Raw genomic sequence first — 13829 nt, 5'->3', positions numbered from 1 at the left:
ACAAACTCACATAGCTTGCACGTGATCCTACGAGGGTCTACAGAGTACAAATATCGTGCCTACTCAAGAACTTGCAATTTAAGAGGAAAAATAAGAAACCTATACTGTTTTATTTACTCATATACACTGAATACCAACTCTGGGCCAAGTACATAGGGGATGCAGAAATGTGGCCCATACACAATCCCTGCCTACAAGAAAGAAAAATAGGCCCATGTAGATGAATGCATTTGCATGAAAGCAGAGAGAGACAGACTTGTAAACCAAGAACACAAATATCCATTATTCCATGTGTAATCAGTTTGCGATGAAGCTTTTGAGCTACTGTACTTCTCTAAGGAAACACTGAAAGCTAAGGGCAAAATTCCAGATAACTGGGTAGAGATGCAGGGAAACTTAATCAAGCATGCATCTACTGAGGGCATTCTACGTGTCAGGTGGTTACTGGGGTTACGGGACCTACAAAATGACATAGTACTTAGACCAGTGCTGTCTAATACTGTAGTCATTAATCACACGTGGCCACTGAGCATTTAGAACGTGGCTACTGCAAGCTGACATGCACTGTAAGTGGAAAATACACAACGGATTTCAAAGACTTACTATGAAAAAAGAATGTCAACTATATCATTAATAGGTTGACTGAATATATGTTGATAGTATTTTGGATAGCCTAGATAAAATAAATTATTACGATTAATTTCATTTGCTTCACTTTCCTTTTTGTGCCTACCAGAAATTTTTTTTTTTATAAATTTATTTATTTTATTTATTTATTTTTGGCTGTGTTGGGTCTTCGTTGCTGTGCGCGGGCTTTCTCTAGTTGTGGTGAGCGTGGGCTACTCTTCGTTGCAGTGCGCGGGCTTCTCATTGCGGTGGCTTCTCTTGTTGAGGAGCACTGGCTCTAGGCGCGAGGCTCCAGAAGTCGTGGCACGTGGGCTCAATAGTTGTGGCTCAAGGGATCCAGAGCGCAGGCTCAGTAGTTGTGGCGCACGGGCTTAGTTGCTCCGCGGCATGTGGGATCTTCCCCGACCAGGGCTCAAACCCGTGTCCCCTGCATTGGCAGGCGGATTCTTAACCACTGTGCCACCAGGGAAGCCCTAGAAACTTTTAAATGACTTACGGTGGCTTGTTTTTGTGGCTTGCTTATATTCTATTAGACAGTGATGATTTAGATTTTCCTTTCAAAGACTGATGACAGCATCCAATTAACAATAACAGCATTTTCTTATTACTTATAAGGCAGGCACAAAATTAAGAAAAAATGTACATGTTATCATGTTTAATATTCACTTACTACCAAATCATAAAACTTAGATCTAGTAAATCCTGCAAGCTGATAATGGTTGAAAGTTAGTTTAAAAGATTCACTCTGGGGCTTCCCTGGTGGCACAGTGGTTAGGAATCTGCCTGCCAATGCAGGGGACACGGGTTCGAGCCCTGGTCTGGGAGGATCCCACATGCCGCGGAGCAGCTGGGCCTGTGAGCCACAACCGCTGAGTCTGCGCGTCTGGAGCCTGTGCTCCGCAACGGGAGAGGCCGCGACAGTGAGAGGCCCGCGCACCGCGATGAAGAGTGGCCCCCGCTCGCCACAAATGGAGAGGGCCCTCGCACAGAAACGAAGACCCAACACAGCCAAAAAATAAAAATAAATTAATTAATTAAAAAAAAAAGATTCACTCTGCCACATGAAGAAGGAATGGTTAATCAACAATTTTATTTCAAAACTGACAGACTTCTATGCAAACTATTACTCTGTTATATATGGTTCAGAAAACATATCTATTTTTCTCTATCAACAGTTGGACAATTTTCCAAAGGATTCAACAGGGAATTTAACTTCTCCTTCATTCTAAGTATCACCATCTTCATCTTAACCACAATGTTACTGCTCTGTGCCTAGATGATGACTGAAACAAGGCAAGTTGTCTGGTGAGACTGAGGAATTTGTTAATACAGTTGGGAAGAGGACTGGTCACGATTAAAGGAAATGTGTCTTTACATTGTCCACATTACCCAAGGATATAAAGAACTATCAGCAGTTCTTCAGAGGTAGGATGATAAGGAACATGATAACATTAGCAATAGTAATAACAGCCACAATAGCTATCATTTATTTAAATGATTACTTTGCAAAACTTTATTTTACAAAATTTTATTTTTTTTTTTTACTATTTGATTATAAGTGAGTATTATCTCATTTAATGCTCACACCACTTTGAAATTAGATGCTATTGCTTTTATTCTCAGTTTCAAGATTAGGAAATTGCAGCCAAGAAAGTTTACTTAGCCAAAGTGGCACAATTTAAAAATGGAGAAGGCTGGATTCAGATTCAGCTCCCAAGCCCAAAATACAACACTGGGCTGCATATTAGACAACACTAGTAATTAAAAAAAAAAAGTCTGGCCAACAAACCAACCGTTTTACAACTTCAAAAAAATTTAGTTGTCCTTAAAGGTGGAACAGTCCTCAGATCGGCCGCTGGCACATACAGAGCTCCCCCTAGGAAGTCTGAATGGACCAATACGAAAAAAGGCATTCCTTCTGGCTGTTTGTCCTCACAACATTCCAGGGAAAGGTGGCATTTTTATTTCTTTGTCATTTTAACATGTGGAGCATACACATAATGAATAAATCTAATGAACTCACCAGTCAGAAAAATCCTTTTCCACATAGCTTTGCTAAAGATACCGAGTCAATAACGGAAAATGTAAAGATAATTACAGACAAGTGAAGTGGCTATTTTTATACTCAGCTGAGCTGGCAAACTACAGATTACGGCGGAGGTTTCCATAGTTTAGCAACAATATGGAAGAGCAGAACTTCGAGATATTTAGATGCTTCCCCATCATTAGGACATTTCTGTTCCTTAAGAAATTATTCTAATGTCCTGTACAACACCTCTCTCCAAGCTATAAAACAATGAAATACTACAATGCTCTACGACAATTAAAAGCACCAATATCATAATAAAAGTGTATCTTAAAACAATCACCAGCGAGACAGTAATGGGGCGGGGGGGGGGGGGGCAGGTGACATTTGTTCTGGAAGCCACACATAGAAGCACCCACAGCAGGCAGGCTGCCACCTCAGATATCACCAGGATAGGGTGAGCTACTCTTTCTGTTTCTTTTGCCACCGTGGATATAAACACCCGCTAGCAATGTAATGAGAATCAAACGCGCTTTGTTCCTAGCAGTATGCACTTAAAATAATCAGGGGTTGTTTTAAAGGAGAAGAAGAAAGCAAGCTTGTTGCCAAACAAGGCACAAACAGTAACAGCCGTCAACAGATTGGCCAGGAGACAGGCTGGGACAGGAGTCATTCTGAAGAAATCTTGTTCTAGCTTTGAGAGACTCCAGAGAAAAGCAATAGAAAAAGTCAACAAACAGCACACCAGCATGGTGTGAAGTTGTATAGCACAGAAAGAATCTAATTACTGAGGAGATGATCAAGATTGCTGACTGGATGCATACAGAAGGTTAGTGGCAGAAATGAGTTTTTTCTTTAAAAAAAAAAAAACTCCTAGGAAATCCCAGATGGTACACAGATATTGGTTGGTTTCCATGCCTATATTTTCAAGTTCTTCCCGATTTAAAAAAAGCTCATAGGAAAGAAATGTGAAACTTTTTTCTCAAAAGAGAAAAATGATACAGCCCCAAAGAAAATTAAGGATTTTTTTTTTTTTAAACAAAGATTCAAGAAGGTTCTGAGAGTATTCGAAGCAGCTTGCATCCATGATGAATGTGGATTGGGCCTGAAATAAGATTCAGCTTGACAGAGAATGGTAGACTACTCCCCACCCAGCCCTGGGTGAGGCCTTCCTGACATGGTTCAATGTGGGACCTCAGGGCCCTACATATGTTTGTGGCCCTTGAACAACACAGGTCTGAACTGTGCAAGTCCACTTATATGTGACATTTTTTCAATAAATAGATTGTAAAAATTGGGGGAGATTTGCGACAATTTGAAAAAACCCACCAATGAACCGTGTAGCCTAGAAATACAAAAAAAATTTTAAATGCTATGTCATGAATGCATAAAGTCCATCCTTACATAGGCATAACGTGAGTGATATTTAATATAAAATAAATGTGTTAGTTTTCTTACTGTTTTGTAACTTTGCTGTCAAAGAATTATATTACTGTAGAGTATGCCTCTGTCTCTCATAACTGGAGGATCTGCATATCAGCCTATCATCACAGGTAAGTGGTTTTTTAAAAAATGGAACGATGTTTCCAATACTGTATTATTAATATGACTGTAATACCATATGTCATAAAATTTTATCAAGATTCATTCATTAGTGTATAGGCTACGCTACCATGAAGCAATTGTATCGACTACACTAGGCTACCATAAAGCAATCACATTGCTGCTTCTTCCTATAAATATGAATTTTTTCACATCTTTTCATTTTTGATGTCTAGTGTTAGTAATACGTATAACATCTACAGGGTTTTGTATCATAAGACAATACCGATGTAGATACTGACAAACAATTCATCATATAAACAGACAACGTAAACTTACAGTATCAATACATACAGTACAGTATTGTAAGTGTATTTTCCTTACACTATTTCCTTAACATTTCTTTTTTCTAGCTAACTTTATTGTAAGACTACAATACATAATATACATAACATACAAAATATGTGCTAATCGACTGTTTACCTCATCAGTAAGGCTTCTGGTCAACAGCAGGCTATTAGAAGTTAAGTTCTGGGGGAGTCAGAAGTGATACATGGATTTTCAACTTGGTGGGAGGGGGAATCCCCCTAACCCCCCCTCACCGTTCAGGGGTCAACTGTGTTTTCCTTCTGGCTGCCTTTGGCAAGGAAGAAAGAAAAAGCAACCCATCAGTCCATGAGCCTTGTGGCTCACCAGTTCCCACGTCCTCTGGGGTAGCTGGGAGGAGGCTACTGTGAACAGGCTGCTTCTCCCACCAGTGAAATGACTGTGGGTCAAAACATGCACCGAAAGTTAGCACTCCCGTTCACTTTTGAAAAGCGATCAGTCACCACCAGGTCAACTCTCGTAGGAGGCGATGGTCAAGTCATGTGAGCATTCTCATCAAACTCGGAGGCTCAGCACAGAACTTGTTAACTCACTGACAAAGCTTGACAAATAGATTTGTTTATGTGGTTCTCGCCCAGCAGGATGCTAGGGGCCTGGGTTCCAGTTCCTTTTCCAATCTTCATGTCACTGTTCAATGCCATCTGCGCCACCCAGGACTCCCCACTAGTCTCCAACACAGCTTGTCCAAGTCTATACCAGTCTTCTTCACTGACAACAATTATCATTAGCTCCACGTGGGGCTCCCAAGGTCACTGTCTACATCCGAGAGAAACAGAAATGGACAACATCTAGAAGCCCTGTGCCAAGAGCAGCCAGAACTAAGGTTCACATCTAGCTTTGTCTCTTATTGACTGTGCCACTTTCCAAGGGGTCATTTCTCTTCCCTAGACCTCAGTCTCCGCTGTAAAATGAGTTCCCACCACCATCCCATTCCAACCACTGGAGCCCTGTGCTCCAGTGGAGTGAGAATGTGTTAACCTCTTTAAAAGTCGAAGCTCCATGAAGGCAGGCAGGCTGCTCATCCCTGGATCTTCTGTCTACTGCCCAATGCCTCCACCAGCACATGCTGCTCAAGGGGGATCGGACACCGCGTGAGACGGCCCGCACCTCCGGAAGCTGCCAGCCTAGGAGCAAAGTGACTGGAGCCAAGACAGCGCTCAGTTCAATTAAACCAACTCGTTGAAAGAACCTGCATCATTCACCCTGTAACAGGTAGGCCCGCATCCCTCTTGGCCCAATTATTGGCTGAAGAGATGGAGAATGTCGCCTAAGATGGAGGGACAGAACAAGCTCCTGAGCGTGGTCGACGATGGCAGTACCTTCTCCCAGCACCTGCTGCCTCCCACAGAAGGGCGAGTTCCTCTGGAAGAGCAGGCTTCCAGCTGAGGGCCAGCTGCCCAACTAGGAAACGTGGCCCTGTCTTCCTCGAGTCCCTTCGGAGGCAGCCCCATAGGCTAGGAGGCCAAGATGAGAAGCACAGAACAGACAGCCAGTCAGGATGTTCCCCCCACCTGGCTGAGCAGTCAGAGATCGACCCCCGTGAGCTTAGAAGTGTCGTGGGCTGGACCCAGGGACATCTCAGTTCCCTCCTGCAACAGCAAAGGGAGGAAACTGCTGCCACCTGGAAAGCAGAAAACAGTAGAGGTCCAATGCTAGACCAAGAAATGTTGTCCCTGGGGTGAGGAACTCATGACCCAGCCTTAGAATCCATCACATCTCTGTGAAATAGTCATACGACAGGTTTGCTTTTTATTACTTCTAAATAGCATCTTACTGCATCCAATAGAAATAGTTCCTAAAAATGGTCAGTGGTATGTAGACTGGTTAGTAGAGCAACTAGAGACTGGTTTTCCTACTGAGGGTATAAAACCCACAATTATTACTTTTCACTCGTGTATGATAGGTTATCAGGTCTGGGGAACAGTGGCACATGATAGAAAACAGACCCCCTGTCATTGTACTCCTGACCCTTATGAGGTCGTTGTTAAAGGTAAACAGGACAAAGGCAACAAGATTTTCTAGGTACATTCAATAGATCTTGGGTTAACCCGGGGATTCCAAAGAGGTTCATAACTGGGCTTCACACAGGGACTTCCATGAACCTCTTGAAACTGACAAAGATTACAAATGTACAGCATCATTTCATATAAGTGAATTTCCCCCTAGGAAAAGTGGTCCAACACCTGCATCCAATTTGCAAAAGTGTCCATCTTTGACTCAAAAATATTTAAGAATCACTGCTAGATGGCCTGCCTCGGTTTGCAAAATGAACTCCTCTTGGAGGAAAACACTTGACTCTGTGCTGCCCTAGAGCAAAGGAAGCTGCTCAGCCTTTTACTCCCCACCAGTGAGCTCTGCCAGAGCTTTTTTTTCCTGGCTGGGTTTCTGTCACTTCAGCCAGCAAAGGAAACTGGACAGACGTAGTGAAAGTGAAAAGAGAGAGATGCTGCTGGGCTGTTAATTCTAGAGTCATTTAGCTCTTTAAAAAGAAAACATTCTGGGCTTCCCTGGTGGCGCAGTGGTTGAGAATCTGCCTGCCAATGCAGGGGACACGGGTTCGAGCCCTGGTCTGGGAAGATCCCACATGCCGCGGAGCAACTGGGCCCGTGAGCCACAACTACTGAGCCTGCGTGTCTGGAGCCTGTGCTCCGCAACAAGAGAGGCCGTGACAGTGAGAGGCCTGCGCACTGCGGTGAAGAGTGGCCCCCGCTCGCCACAACTAGAGAAAGTCCTCACACAGAAACGAAGACCCAACACAGCCAAAAATAAAAATAAATAATAATAAAAAATAAAAAAAAAAAGAAAACATTCTGGATTCAGCAAACTGAATTCATCTAGTAAGCAAAGAAAAAAAAAAAAACAAAGACTGATACTGCTCTTACCAACTGCAATACTTAACAGGGATAAGAAAAGTTGATTTGAGGTTTAAAAGTAGTAATTGATTTTGAGGGAAATTGATATAGTAGAGGATGAATTGCTTATGTTTGGTTCCTTGATGATAAACTTTGGTGTTCCCTAAATGTCAATTTAAGAAAAAAATAAAGGAAAAAAGTATATATTTTCTTCCGCTGTAGAATACACTTCTTGGACTGCAATCAACTTTTCCCACAACTGGATTCCCTGCATTTAGAAGCAGGGATGGATAAGCCATGAACTCCCAAAGGTTGCCCCCCACCCAGGGGTGACCAGTGGTTGTGGAATTTATAAGGCAAGACACTATTTCCAGTGAATGCCATTTACTACAGAAAGAACTGGACTAGGTCCCAGGTAAGTTTAAATGAGGTGAGACCCATCACACAAAACCAGCTGGTGAAGCAGTTAAGACACAGTATCTGCTCCAAAGGGTGAATAGGGCAGAAAGGGGTTTCTTAACTATAGGTAAGAGAACCAAGGCTTAGAGAGGTGATGTGACTTGCCTGAGAAAGGAGAACTACATCTTCTGAACTTCAACCTTAGCATTTTGCTAACTACCTCTACTCCTCGGCCTTTTGATTACTGTTTAAATTCTCTTCTAGACTCTGAAAGCTCAATATCTGATGACCACCCTGAAGGACTTTATGGCCCTGGGGGTGTGTGTGTTGTGTGTGTGTGTGTGTGTGTGTGTGTGTGTGTGTGTGTGTGTGTGGTGTAGTTCAATGTTAACCACCTACTATGTGACAGATACTCTACTGGACACAATGTAAGATTGAAGAATGAGGTACACTTCAAAGAGAAAAATGTTTTGTTTTAAAACACATGGCTAAGTCTGTACAGTTACAGTTACTTATTAAAATATTGACTAAATTGACTAATAACCAGTGAGTCTGATATCAAAGGCTAGAGCAGTCTGTTCATTGTAGATGGCTAGAGTTGGGAAACTGAGGTTTGATTAACAACATTTCTCTTTCATTAAACCAACACTTTTCAGCTCGTGGGTAGCACTAAAACAAAAAGAAATAATCTCTAAATCATGCAGCATCTAAATGATTTTTTTCAAAGGATACCATCAGTATCATATACCTATATAAATAAATAATGGGGGAAAAAAATCTAGAATCCTTTTCCCTATCACCTATTTAAAACATACCCAGGAGGCCTTTGATATATTTAGCTTTGTTTTGTCAACTCCTATATTCATCATTTCTCCTACATAGAGGAAATCCAGTTGGCTTTTAGCAAATAATGCACGGCACTAACAGTGAATGTTTTCAGTACCATGAGTTAAGGATTTTATGATGTGACAGTTTTTTAAGTATTTCTGGGTACACTACTATATATACTGGTTTCTCCTGCATCTTCAGATTAAGGTCACCGTTCCCCCCAACCACAGAAAAAAGAAAACAACACCTCAGGATGAATGCACAAAATCAGAGCAATGATGAGTAAACCCTCTGCAACAATTCTGAGAAATGCACTTTCTATTCTTAGAAATTCAGTGTGGTGGGTGTTACTCGAGACCATTTCTAGTCTGTTTGGATCCGGTATGGAATGGAGAGTGAACATCACTTGGTTATACATCTTCCACATTTAAAATGTGGGAAAGCTAAGGTACCAAGGAAAGGAAAGATGGGTGTGCTTCTGAGCATCGTGTTACTTATGTTTTCTTCTGAATTCAGGTTTAGGTAAATGCTGCAGAAAAATATGAAGACACAAGTGCTTTGTGGGATAGATCACACAGATTTAAATAAAGTGCTTTGTGTATAAGAACCTGTGTTTTTATCCTGACAGAACCTGTAAATATGACATCTGGGGCACTCAATTACAGCTGGGAGAAGAGCCAGCACCATTTAGGATATCCAATATGTGCTAGGAGAAATTCTAAGTAGAAAAATCACAACAAAAAAGCATGAAATTCTTTCGTTCAACAAACATGTGAGTACTTACAGTACGTCAACAATGTTCTAGACGCTAGGGATTCAACAGTAAACAAAAAGAGACAAAACCCCTGTCTTCCTGGAGCACATATTCTAGTAAGGACAGACATACTACTAATATGAACCAAACTAATACAAACTTCTGGCAAGTTTGAAGGCAATTAAGTGCCATGGAAGAAAATAAAGGAGAAAAGGGAATTCTCTGTGTCCAGTGGTTAGGAACTGGTGCTTTCACTGTTGGGGGCCCGGGTTCGACCCCTGGTCAAAAATAAATAAATAAATAAATAAATAAATGGCTGAATAAATAAATAAACAAATAAAGGAGAAAACAGCAGCAGGACATGCTGGAAGGGGGCGGCCAGGGAAGATGGGCTGAGAAGGTGATGTCTAAGTGAAGAGCTGAAATGTTGTTCCTGGGGTGAGGAACTCATGGCCCAGCCTTAGGGTTGAGGGGCACAGCCCTGGAGACATCTAGGGGAAGAGCAGTCCAGAGAGTGGGAACAGTAAATGCAATGGCTCTGAGACAGGAGTGTGCCTGGCAATTTGAAGGAATAATGAGGAAACCAATGGGTTTAAATGCCTTGAACTGCTTCCAGATTAAGAGGTTACAATTCGGGGCAAAATGTCATGAACACAGCCATATTTTCATACACACTTAGAGCAGGAATGTGCCTTTGTAAATGCATACTCAAGCCCCTTAATCTTTCCAAGTCTGAAGAAACGAGGAAGAGAAGGTAGAGTGAGTAATCCAGGGTTACACCACCAGTGACTAGCCAAGAAAAGGCTTCAGCACAAGTATCCCAAACTCAGCCCCACACTTCTGTCTCATGCTCCAACTTTATAATTAAGAGGCACTCTTATTTTTTTTTAATTGAAAAAACTAAAGAATCCAGCCAACTAACACTCTTAGAGCTAAAACTTGATCAATTTCACTTTTCATTCAGCAAATAACCGAGACCCTACATACACCCTACATATTGCTGAGGAAGAAATAATAAATGCATCATTACCTAGATCTCACTACCCAGCAATCAAATGTATAGGTGTGTAACAAAGAAACTACTCAAGGAAACGTGTCTCAGATGTTGACTGCAGCACTGTTACAGTAAAAAAGTGGGAAAGATCAACTGCCCTCTGCAGAAAAAGTGTAACAGTGAAAAACTGGAAACTCAAATTTTCTCTTGGTGAGGAAAAGAGTATGCTATAATTTATTCATACACTAGAATTCTCTGTAGCAGCTAAAGTAAATAAGATCTACATGTACCTCAAACACATAATGACAAATTTAAAAATGCAAGCCGTGTGTATATAGAATCATGCCGTTTAAGTAAAATGTTAAACACACAAGCTCGCGGATACAGTTTGCGGATATGTAAAACCAAAGTACCAAACACCTTTGCGCACTCTGTAGACTGACTTCACATTAGTGGTTACCTGAGGATGGAGGCAGAGGAGGAAGGATGGATAAAATATTTCAGTTACAGTTTATTTTTAAGGGCCAGGTGTGTGTGGTGGGGGGGGGGATAGGAAGCAAATATGGAAAGATTAGCAACTCAGACATAAGTAGTGGAAAAATGGAAGCCTTACTATGTTCTGTTTAGGTACGTTTGAAATTTTTCCTACTTTTATTTGGAAAAAAAGTAAGGCTAGAAGGAACAGAGAGACAGACAAAGCTCCTTCATCACATTTCAGTGACTCCAAGGCCGAGTTCCCCTAACTTGCAAAGCTCAGGTTCTTCACCTTTAAAAGGTGAGTGATACTAGGTGTGCCTGCCTCAAAGATGCTATGGAAGTGGCAGTCTGGAGACAGAGCTTCGTTGTCAGATACGCTACTAGCAGACAGGGGCACTACATCACGTCCCCATTGAATCTCCAGGGCCCAGCATCCATTACTTTATTTCAATTTCACAGACAATAGTAATAAGATTTTTCAACAGGGTTATAACCCTCCCTCCCTCCCCCCAGAAAGCCTTAAAAACACATCTAAGGAGTGTAAATGATACAATACATTCATTACTGAAGCATTTCAATGAATGGAGACAGCCCAGAATGGGAGCACCTCTCCCAATCCAAGTTCTGCAAGCACTGGTTAAAAATTACAAGAACTGGATAAATTTCCTCACATAAAATCTATTATCTTACAAGCGGAAGGGAAAAAATATGACACTGGTTAAGTAAGCATCATTAAGAAAGGATGATCTGATTACATCCATCAGCAATAAAATTCCCAGCCACACTGTAAACAACGACTCTGCAGGCTGGGGACACAGCAATCAAAATCCAGCCTCCTTGTGATACACTCTCTCTTTTCCAACTTTGTTCAGACCTCAAGGAGGTGAGACTCTCCTCGCTAAGATGAGCTTCTTTTAAGTCTCACTGATCAGTAAAACCAATTCCTCCCTCTGCCAGGCCCTGACGGTCTTGAGATGACATTCTCCAGAGAACTGGCAGGGCGCTCGGTAGTCTCCTCCCGCGGAAGGAAAAAAGAAACCCATCTAAGTCACCTGTGAGCCTGTGGCCAAGGGAAGCCGCTGGTTCAGGTGAGCGGCCTTGAGTCCGCAGATGTGCCCCAATCACTGGAAACAAAGTTGCGCTGAGCTGGGCTCCTTGGAGAAGCCCAAGCCTGGCTATAGAGCCCAGGCGCTGGGAGATCACTTGCAGCGCCTCCACTTTCCCCTGGGCTGCGTCTGCCGCGTCTGCTGTCTCTCCCGGCTCTGAGGCCCACCCCCCTCCACAAAAGCGGGGGACGAGGTCCAAACGCAAGGGAGAGCGTGAGCCCGGGGTTAGCAGATGTACTCTGCAAACTGCAGAAACTAAACCGCGGGCACAAAAACCTTCCCGAGCCAGCAGCGAAGGGAGGGTGGGTTAGGGAGGGTACCCACCCTCCTGGGCAGAGGTTGGGGTAGATGGCGGGCGGGCGCCCCTCTCGCGCGCGGCTCCACATCCTCCCTCCTCCCAAAGTCCCAGCTGCCCGAAGGCTGCCCGAACTCCAGCATCTCTCCTCCCGGCCCTCCTCGGAGCTGCGGTGGGGAAAAGGACAAGGCAGGACGGGGAGCGGGGTCAGTCGCAGGCCCGGAGTGGCCCTGCCAGCACCCCTGGGCCAGCGGAGGGCTCCCGGAGTCAGAGAAAGAACAATAGCGGACGCTCGGTCGCCGAGCCCTCCGAGTCTCCCGCTCGCGCCTTCCTCCCCAGCTCCTCCAAGTTTAGCGCGGAGGCGGGTCGAGCCCTGAAGCGGGGATCGCGGGGAGCCAGACGCAGGCGGGCCTGGCAGGTGGGACAGGGAGCCGACGCGGGGCACCCAGAACGCCCTGCCGGGGACTGGTCATTCATTCCCACCCGCGCTCCCGCCGCACCCACCACTGCGCCAGCCGGCCTGCGAGTCGCGGGGGCCGGGAGGAGAAAACCCCGCTCCTAACTTGGCTCGTCCTCCCTTTCTGCTCTGACGCCCACCATCCTCCTCTTCCTGTGTTTCTCAGTCTGCCCTCTGCAGACAGTGGGCGGCCGGCGGGGACAAGGGACTGGTGGCGGGACCCTCGCTGCCACCCCGCCAAGCCACTCCGCCGGCGCGCCGTCCGCGCCTCCTGGCCGCCTCCCTCGTCCGAACCCCAGACACAAAGGCGGGGACCGGAGGCCGGGAGCCCGCTCCGGGGAGCCTCCCGACTCTCGGCGCCGCGCACTCACCCCATCTAGGCGGCGGCGGCGGCTCCCGGGCCCCGCAGGCTGCGCCACCCCGCCCGCCGCTTCCCCAGGAAAACGCGGCCGCCGGGCTCGCTTCCTGCTCCGCTTCCTGCGCCTCGGTCCCTCCTCCTCCCCCGCTGCGGGGGTCAGTGGGCGCCGCGGCTCCCGGGCTGGGCCGGCGGGGCGGGGCGGGGGCAGCACCACCACGTGGCCGCCCGGCGCCGGCCCCCGCCGACCCGGATCCCGCGGGAGCGGGAAGGGAGGTGCTAACCATTCCCCTCCCCTTCCACCCCGCGCGGCCCCAAATTCCGCGAGTCAGGTGATCCGGACCTGCGGGAGGTACTCCCGGCCCGCGCGCCCTGGGCGTCCGCGGCTTGCTTTTAGTTTTCCACGGATCGTGGGATTCTCCCCCGTGGATCTTTCATCATCATCACCTGAAGTTAATGGAAACCACCGGTGCTCTGACCCCAGGGTTTAGGACGGATGAGATCCTGAATAGTATGCATTTCTGGTTAACGTCCAAAGTCGTTTGCGGTCGTGGGGTGTTTTAAAGTCGCTGATCCAAGCGCTTTCTAACCAGAATCAAATCGGTCATGTTTTCCAAAATTCCTGAACAGAAAGTAAACTAGAACATGCTCGTAGTCTCTGGACTGAACCAGTTGGTTGGAATATGTTCGGTAACGCTCATCAGGTGGCAGGAGAAAACTACCAGCGTTA

At 45.2% G+C, this 13829-nt stretch overlaps 1 protein-coding gene across 6 annotated transcripts in view; it reads right to left on the bottom strand.

Annotated features, from left to right (window-relative positions):
- The window catches only part of RAI14 (retinoic acid induced 14), a 147999-nt gene extending 134499 nt beyond the window's left edge, over positions 1-13500 (bottom strand). For 4 of the 6 annotated variants that reach the window (XM_061189176.1, XM_061189179.1, XM_061189181.1 and 1 more), the window contains exon 1: positions 13116-13270. The gene's annotated coding sequence lies outside the window, so the exon portion shown is untranslated. Of the gene's footprint in view, positions 1-12791; positions 13071-13115; positions 13271-13442 lie in introns of those variants that run through there. The other 2 variants (XM_061189178.1, XM_061189177.1) reach the window with 2 other exon arrangements.
- Positions 13501-13829: the final 329 nt, after the last annotated feature.

The sequence above is a fragment of the Eubalaena glacialis genome, chromosome 4, assembly GCF_028564815.1.
Source record: "Eubalaena glacialis isolate mEubGla1 chromosome 4, mEubGla1.1.hap2.+ XY, whole genome shotgun sequence".
NCBI lineage: Eukaryota > Metazoa > Chordata > Mammalia > Artiodactyla > Balaenidae > Eubalaena > Eubalaena glacialis.
Note: the sequence above shows the minus strand (reverse complement) of the source record. Positions and strands in the feature narration are given on the sequence as shown.